Below are 9,067 nucleotides of genomic sequence, written 5' to 3'. Positions count from 1 at the left end.
TCTGATGTAGCATGATATAAAGGTTTTTAGAAGAGGTAGGTGTGCAGTATATCTGTGACTTTTTGTAATCATTATGTGAAGGTACAGAGTTGAAATAATGACATGTCTTGCTCAGATTTATATTGTGACCTTAAATCTCTCTTTCACTATAATCCTGGTTGTCTGTCATTTTTCCTTCTTGAAAACAATTATTTTCTGGTAGTTTTTTCTCCAACTTTCTTTCACCTATTATGTAGTGAGAGCCAGTGCCACAGTGGTGATGGGCACCATAAATAACCACAGCATGAACGTAATAGTCTCTGCCATAATAGCACCATTCACTGAGGTCCATGTGGTTGACTACATTAAATAGGACAGCAACTTATTAGAAGTTCTCAAAAAAATCCCCTGAAATTGAAGTAGCAGTAGTGATGATGGGTTTTTTAGGCATGAGTCACTATGTTAATCTAATTAGATGCCAGATCCATGTTTGGGTGTTAATGGGAGGACAGATAAGAAATGTGATGACTGAATGCAACAGAGAGACAGCAATGCAGTTTCTCACGCTGAATAAATAATATGTGCGAGAGCACAATGTGCAACACAAACACTCACACATTCACTGATTCATGAGTGAATGTTTATAATGGGCTGTTGGGGTGACACCAGACTAACTCATAAGCTTATAATATGATTACATATTTATTTAAATTAATGCAGACATGCATATGCAGAAATTTCGCCACAGTAAATTCAACGGCAACCGTTCATAGATTAGATTGTGTATGTAAAGTATAGAACAAGTTGGGCAATTTTTAATATATATATTTATATACTAATATTATTATTTCTTTTTTTCTACAAATCTTTTTATTCAGTTTTTGCAGACAATAGTATATCAACTTTACATTACATCAGAACGTCTGCATTACAGGGAAAGAAAACCCCAGCAAAAAACATCCCATGTGGGTTGTGGCCAGAGTAAGTGATTAATTAGTTACATAACAACATTAATAATAATAATAATAATAATAATAATAATAATAATAATAATAATAATAATAATAATAATAATAATAATAATAATAATAATAATAATAATAATAATAATAATGATAATGTTTATCCTGTTTTTTATTTAGTTTGTGACTGTATGTTTGTTAAAAGATTAATTTACTAATTAATTTTTGGTTGTATGCTTCATGGTACATAGTTCTCAAGTCAATACAAATCACCCAAAACAATGAATAAAACCAATTTTTTTATTTTCATATGAAGTTTTTTATGCCATACTGATGAGAATGTTTTGGTATCTGACACTATCTGGTCATTATGTGTTTTTTTGTGTTTTTCTCAGGCCTCAGGAGGATAATGAAACACTTTGGAGCAAATATGCACAACAAAAGTCCATAACTTGAGGCAAGGATGGCAAAAATCTCCACTGCGACAGTGTACTTCCCAGGAGAACTAATATAGGCAGGTACAAAGGCCACCCAGACATTACAGAAGATCAGCATGCTGAAGGTGATCAGTTTGGCTTCATTAAAGTTATCAGGAAGTTTCCTCGCTAGGAAGGCCAGGAGGAGGCAGACAAAGGCCAGCAGGCCAATGTAGCCCAGAACAAGTGAGAAGCCCACAACAGAGCCATTAGCACATTCAAGAACGATCTTGGGTCCCCAGTTGTCCATGATGTCTCTTTCTGCAGGCTGGGGAGGAGCAAAGGTCAGCCACAGCACACAGATCAGCACCTGATAAAATAAGATTGGATCAGAAAATGGCAAAGAAATCCAAATCATGAACAGATTCAATTTAAATAGTTCTGAACCTGCAGGACCTTAAACAAGATACTGACTTTCTATCTTATAACAGACTCTGTTCTTATATAAAAGGGGTAAAGTCAGGATAACATGGCGTGCATGCATCCGTACAGAAAATAATAACATTATGACATGAATGTAAACTCAGAATCACCTGTACTAGGGTGCAGATGGAGATGCCTAACCTCTGCTGAACAGGGCCAACATAACGTATCAGGTTTTCCCCTGGCAGTGTGGAACGGAAGGCCACCAAGACCACCAAAGTGCGGCTCAGCAGGCAGGAGATTCACAGCACAAAGCTGATTCCAAACAGCGTATGTCTTAGCAGACACGACCAAACCACTGGCTGTCCAATGAAAGCCAGGGCACATAGAAAGCACAACTTGAGTGACAGCAGGAGCATAAAGATCACCTCTGAGTTGTTGGCTCTCACCTTTAAACAGAAGATGATTTCATAACATTACTTTTTTTTCTCACTCTGTAGGATAAAACTACAAAGTAATATTCTCTGACTTGTGACTTGGCATCATCTGAGATGGTACTACACATTACCAAAGGTGTGTGTCGGTAGTAAAAGAAAGTTGCAAATGTGGCAGCTGTCAGTGTTGCTCCAACAGCAGAGGTAATGGAGAGAACAATCCCCATTGTGTCAGTGTAAGAAAGGAAATCCACCTGCTGTGGAATGCAGACTGTATGGTTTGAGTTGGACCAGAACCGCTCAGGACACTGAATACACTCCAGTGATCCTAAAACAGAGATTTTCAGAGAGATTTTACAGATAAATCTTGAAGTGTTGTTATATTATTTTACTAATATTAAATACTGTGCACTAGAGTTAAAACCCATCACAGAAGTTTTAACTTCATGACTCATTGCTCATAAAATATAGAAAGAAGTGGACAAACCTGCCACTAGCACAGTCTGACCTTTTAAAATGTCATTTAGGTGTTGACACCAAAAAGGAAACAAAAAAGCAAAGCTATACATTTGGAGTGAAAAACTATATATGAAATCTCATGTTAAACAAAGACAAAAGTCATTTAAAAGCAAATACATAGGAATTTTAGATATCTTTTTTTTTTAATTCAAGCAGAAATAGATCTGTTTGTGTCCTGAACAAATGTATTATGCATTACTGACAACAACTGTTCCTTAGTTGGTAAACAAATGACAAACCCAAACATTTCTTATAATCTGCAATTTAGCTTGGGGCTTTTTCCTTAAGATTTAAAAACACTTACCTATTGACTGATTGATGTTCATGGTGTTTTAATCTTTTTTTTTCTGTTATGCATTGCATGCTCTTGACTGAGCAGCAATATTTTGGGCTCTATGTCTGTTCTAGTTTTACCCCATAAAGTTACTTGTTGGATTCGCATTCTACCTTAATCCTAATATGATTAATATAAGAGGGTTTAAGGTATAATAACAATTTTCAGCTTCTTATTGAATGTCAAGAAATGCTAACTTAAATGGTACTGTTTTTAAGCGCTTAGATACAGTAGCTGTTTCAACTGACTAATACATATTTGCTCAAACAAGTAAATGATATCTCCAAAGTACCTGTCTGGTTACTAATTTTTCCCTCGGCACAAGGCAGGCAGTCAAAGCAGCAAACAGGTCTTCCTTTCTGCACAGCTGTCCTTGTACCAAGAGGACAAGGACTGCTACACACAGACACAGGCACCTGTAAAATATGGTGCTATTATTGTAATATTCCATCATTATTAAGAATTCAGAGGTAGAAACACTCAAAAGGGATGGAAACTAGAAAAAAAATTAAAAAAATAAAAAGCAGCAAAAGAACATACCTCTTGTCTGCTTCCTCCTCCCCATACCACTCTGTCCATGTCAATGTGAAACTGGCCATTTGACCCTTGAGAGGACACAAAATGGCCAACAGTGACAAACTCTATTGTCCGCTCTGCAGTCACATGCCAGTTGATGATATCGTAAGAAGCAGGCGGGTCGCCGTTCTCATCAAAGTTTATCCATTCCTCTAAAGGTGTGGTGAAGTTCACCTCTCTCAGGTAGTGGGCTATCTGCGAGAGAAAAGGTTTTGTTCATGTCACTTCTGAAAATGATAACTTTGTGGCATCTAAAAACAGCTGAATTCAATTTACTTGTAAAGGCTGAAGCCTCTGGACATCTGGACACTGGCCTTTAAGGAAGAAACCTTTTCCAGGTTCACAGGCCAGCATATCATTTATGGCATGAGCAATAGCATATACAGCCTTGTAGACATTATATGTAATTCTTAGCTGGGACACATCTGTGTACAAACTCTCTCCAATTCCTATAAGTGATTTATCATGGAGAACAGATGAAAAAATAAATATATAAATATTCAATTAAAAGAGACAAATATTTGTGTCTGCCAGTGAAACAAAAACAAAAAAGAAACCAGAAGTGAAAGATATTTCAAATGATATAAAGGATTGTATGTCTTTTTTCATCATGTTTGTTCACCTATGACCTCTGAGCCTGAACACAATGCCCCTCTCAGGTCGGCACTTGGGGAGCATCCAAACAATTCTTCCCAGAGTTCTTTCATGAAAGGATCAAAGTTGGGTGAACTCATCCTGGATTTAATGTGAGCCAGAAAGGCTCCCAGGCCTGGGATATCAGCCTTCCGCAGCGCAAATCCTATTGTCCCAGCCAACGAAGGGATATTATGAGGGACGGAGACAGTACCATAAGTAACCCAAGCATCATTAGCAATCCACTGCTTTTCTGTTACGTTCTGATGGACCACTTCCTCAAACAAAGCCTGCCATAAAGAAGAATAGGAGGGCATCATAACCTGCCTGAGTGAATATAGTCTTATATCAGTACATGAACAAATTAATTACCTTTGCATCCTGACCTATAAGAAATGTTACCACAGCTCTGGCAGTGGATTTTTGGATGTTTTTAACAATCCTTTGCATTGTCATCTTTGGATAATCCTTGGAATGAAAAAGAGACATTTTAATAATCAAAAAATGGCAAGAAAGAGAGGAAATGGTGTGTGTGTGTGTGTTCGGGGGGGGGGGGGGCATTACAGTACCTTTGGGATTACTTCATGGTAGGCAACACACACTTCAGTTCCCCTAAGCGCATCCACTAACATCTGAATCCCAAATCGACCAAAATCATCATCCGCAGACACCAGCCCCACCCATGTCCACCCCATCAGGCGCAACAGCTCAGCCATGGCCCACGCCTGTGCCGCATCACTGGGCATTGTGCGGAAGAAACTAGGGTACCTGCTGTTATCACTCAAGCACATACAGGAGGCCAAGTAGCTTACCTGTGTAAAATAAGATTTTTTAAAAAAGAGATTGACAGGGAGGAAGAAAAAGGATTTTTAAAAAGCGAGTGACAGTGAGGATGAAGTACAAAAATAAACACATACAGTAAGTTACAGTTTAGTAATCTCAGAAGGTAGCCAACTCTGTGTTTGTCACATCCTAACTATTTAAAAGCAGTCACCAGCCACTTTGCATTAGAGAACTTGTGAACACATAAATCATCCATCGCACATTTAAAGTTTTCTACTTGTCAGTTTTTGTAAAGCAGCAATGTAACACTGCGGCCAAATTATGACCAATTATGACAAAGCAAGAATAGCAATGAAACATATGGAACAGTGATAGTATTAGAAAATACTTTGCAACTAAACTAACACGTACATGATTCATCATTATGTTTGCAACACATCAGTTATTCTCACCATGGGTATATCAAACACCCCAAGGGTGTCTGCCACAACAATGGAGGCTGAAGTGCTTGCATCACCAACAATAACTGGCACCATCGGCACAGATCCACATTCTGAATTTGCTAAATTAACTTCATGTCCAGTTACCATAGCCATGGCTGCTAACAGAGTGGTGCTCTCTGCTAGGCAAGTGTCAGCTGCCAGATAGCCAAGGGTGACATTGGGCAGAAGGTTGGGGTTATTGTTAATTTCTTCCACTGCAAAGATCATTGTCTGAAGCCAGCGATAAGCTCGCTGGTTAAAACTGCAGCAGGTGAGAAAGGAAGGCATCAGCAGCACAGAAAGACATGAAAAATCAAGACATACAGTATGATAAAAGAATGTATTAAACCTTCATCTTAAATCAGGTAAAATTCAAAAAGTTATTCCTCAAAATCTTACATTTCACAGGAATCATTAAGCTTCTCCATCCGAAACTCCAACTCAGGCTGTGGTGCCTTCACATGAACAGGGAACAGTCCTCCAATGACTACATTTCCTGCCTGATAAACACTAGCAGGAATAGACTTTACCATCAACTGGCATGGTTCTCCTCCAAATACCCCCCGGATCATCCCAGCAAGCCAGCAGAGGAGCGGAGCATTGATATGCATCATTTGGAAGATAAAAGCTCAACAAGAGAAATCCCAATTATAAAGTATAAAGTATAAACAGCATTGATTAGTTAACACATAAGACATAATATGTAAATACACAAGATAAAGATGATGAGTGATGTGGGAGACAGGAAGCTATTAAATGCTGTGGAGAAAAATTTGTGACATTCCATCCAACATGTTTTGCAAATTAAGTACTCTATTAATTTGTTCATAATATACAAACCCATAACTCAACTCAGTCACAGGGATGGATACTTACTTTGAGCACCAGTGGTGGCGGTCATTTCTTGCCACACCAAAGGAAAGAATAGGAAGAATAAGCATCTGATATACAAAAAATCACGTGCGAGGAGAGGGAGATTCTAGCTAAGCAGGGGGGACACTCACCTTGTTATTGAAGGTAGAGAATACAGTGCAGATAAATTGGAGTTAATGGGGCAAAACCCAGGTGTGTTCATTCTGATTTCCAGGGAAAGTAGCTTCAAAACACATGATGCAACTGTAATTTGCTTATCTTAATCTGGGGTGCTGTAAGTAATGGTATAAGCAAATGTTTTTTGTTTTTTCTCTCTCATTGTTGCACTTATTATGTAAGACCATACAAAACACCTGGGTACATTTTGGATGGTTGATGGGCCTCAACAAACACACTCTTCAGTGATAGCAGGGATTTGATAATTATATGTAATCATGCAATCGCTTTGACCTCATGTCTCTCAAATCTGACTATACTGATGGTGGGCTATATGTGGACATGTGAGGGTGCTTGTGTAGATGTACAATTAGCAGGAGGAATAGATTAGAGTGGCCTATTAAAGATGAGAGGGGTTAGATGGAGAAGGGGAGAACTGTCATTTTAAGGAGCAGGCCCTGTCAGAGACAAGTGTTCATCCAATTACAAGACAAATGTCCTCTCTTTTCTTTCTTGCTTTCCTTTCATTCTTGCTGTGTAGTCCACTTTCCAGACCACCTGATCTCTCTCTTCCTCTGCCCTTTATCCCCTCACTCTTTGTTGCCTCTTAAAGGGTTTCAAGTAATGACACCTCCTCACCTCTCCCTTCTCCTGTCTGCACTCTCTTAACATTTAAAGAAGGTCAATATCACTCTCATATACTGTATGTGTCTAATATAAAGCTGGAGCTAGCAGCTGGTTATCTTAGCTTAGCATTAAGACTGGATACACTGGCTCAGTGTGGAGGTAACATACTTAGCCTTTCAGCACCTCTGATACTCACTAATTAAAATATAACCTCTTGTTTGTTTAATTTGCACAGAAAATGAAAAATGATACATTGCCCTCAAAGACTCTACTCCCAGAAGTCACTGCTCCCTGCCAAAAAATAATCAGACACAATAACCTCCACCTCTCCCACCCTGTTAAGGCTGCATTCAGATTGAAAACAGCCATGCATTAAAACAATGCAAGTGGCATTTTGTACAGGTACAGATGCAAGCAAATATGTCCTTGTCTGAAAAGTGAAGCCAATTCATGAAAGTGTCTTAAACCTGCATTCTCTATAATTGCCAGCAGGGGCGATTCCACTGGTTGCAAAAAGAAGTCTATTAGAAAATGACCTGACTCTTCTACTTGATTTATTACCTCAGTCAACACTTTTGTAATTACTTTATTGTCTTAATTGCTAGTTTCAAGTCTTCTCCAGTACACTATGATGTTCATTTTGTAAATTATGGTCCCATTGAGAGTACAATAGACAAAAAGCATTAGTATTATCCCAGTTAACCATGCACTGTGCTAACCATGCTAATCAAACAGCTAGTGCTAGGGTCAGCTCCAACCTCTCATTCAAATATGGTCACTTCTGACTCCAAAAATCAACAATAGCAACAGCAACAGTCAAATTTGAGATGGCAATGGTCAAATTGCTGAACTCGAGGCTTCAAAACAGCAGCCACAAACCAATGGTTCATGTCACAGGCACTACATCCATATTTTGTTTATAGTCTACATACAGATGAGACAATGAAATATGATCCATGACATACAGATGGATGTGTTTAAAGGCTTATCAGATGCCAAAACAGGATTTTAGTTCTCTGGAAAGTTGTAGTAGCAGCAACAATTACATTTTTTAGAGCAATGATCTCAAGGTAAATAGTAGAAAGTCTGTGTTCATGTAAAGCCATCCACCAGAAATGTGTGCTTGTATTTGTGGGAGCTGCAGTGAAGTTGGACATATCAATGGACATTGGGCACTCTCATGTATTATCTTTTATTGTTTTGGTTTATTTAATATTTAAGTAGGTTAATTCAGGGTTAATGAGTAAAGCTTGCACAGGCAAGACACTTGGGGACATCTCATTCAGTAAACAGAGACAATGTGCAGTATGTAGCAGCGCTAGGCTAATGTGCCTGTGTTTCTATATTTCCTGTTTGGCCCAGAAGTAAAGAAATTATTTAAAACTTATGCACGCCTGGAAGTCTCTTTGTGTCCACGTGTGCAACATCTGTATGTGATTGGACACAGCTCTGTGCCAGATGACACTGTGTTGTTGCAGCAAAACTTGAACCAAGTTCGACTTTTTTGACGGATGACTCTGTGACTGTGTATTGACGCACCCCCGCTGTATCAATGCACTGCCCCATTTTTCATGCAGAACTAATGAGCCACCAATGACTGCTCTTCTCATCTTATTGTCAGCAAGTAAATATGTGTATTTCCCTAAATGTAGAAATATACCTTTAAAGCTTGTAAATGGTTTCCTTGTGCACCTAGCTACTTCAAAAGGCCTTCCTCGAAACAGATCAAAATTCACATAACTGTGAATTCACATAACACTTATTAGCCATGCATTCATGAAATGTACTTTCAATCAGAATCTACTCACTAAAACTAGTTTTATTTATGATACTAACCCATAGTATTGACCTAACTGGAGAAAACCCAGTA

General features: G+C 38.5%; 1 pseudogene; it reads right to left on the bottom strand.

Annotated features, from left to right (window-relative positions):
- Positions 1-1,298: 1,298 nt before the first annotated feature.
- On the bottom strand, positions 1,299-6,077 carry LOC133980162 (extracellular calcium-sensing receptor-like; annotated as a pseudogene).
- Positions 6,078-9,067: the final 2,990 nt, after the last annotated feature.

This window comes from Scomber scombrus, chromosome 5, assembly GCF_963691925.1.
Source record: "Scomber scombrus chromosome 5, fScoSco1.1, whole genome shotgun sequence".
In the NCBI taxonomy this organism is placed as follows: Eukaryota; Metazoa; Chordata; class Actinopteri; order Scombriformes; family Scombridae; genus Scomber; species Scomber scombrus.
Note: the sequence above shows the minus strand (reverse complement) of the source record. Positions and strands in the feature narration are given on the sequence as shown.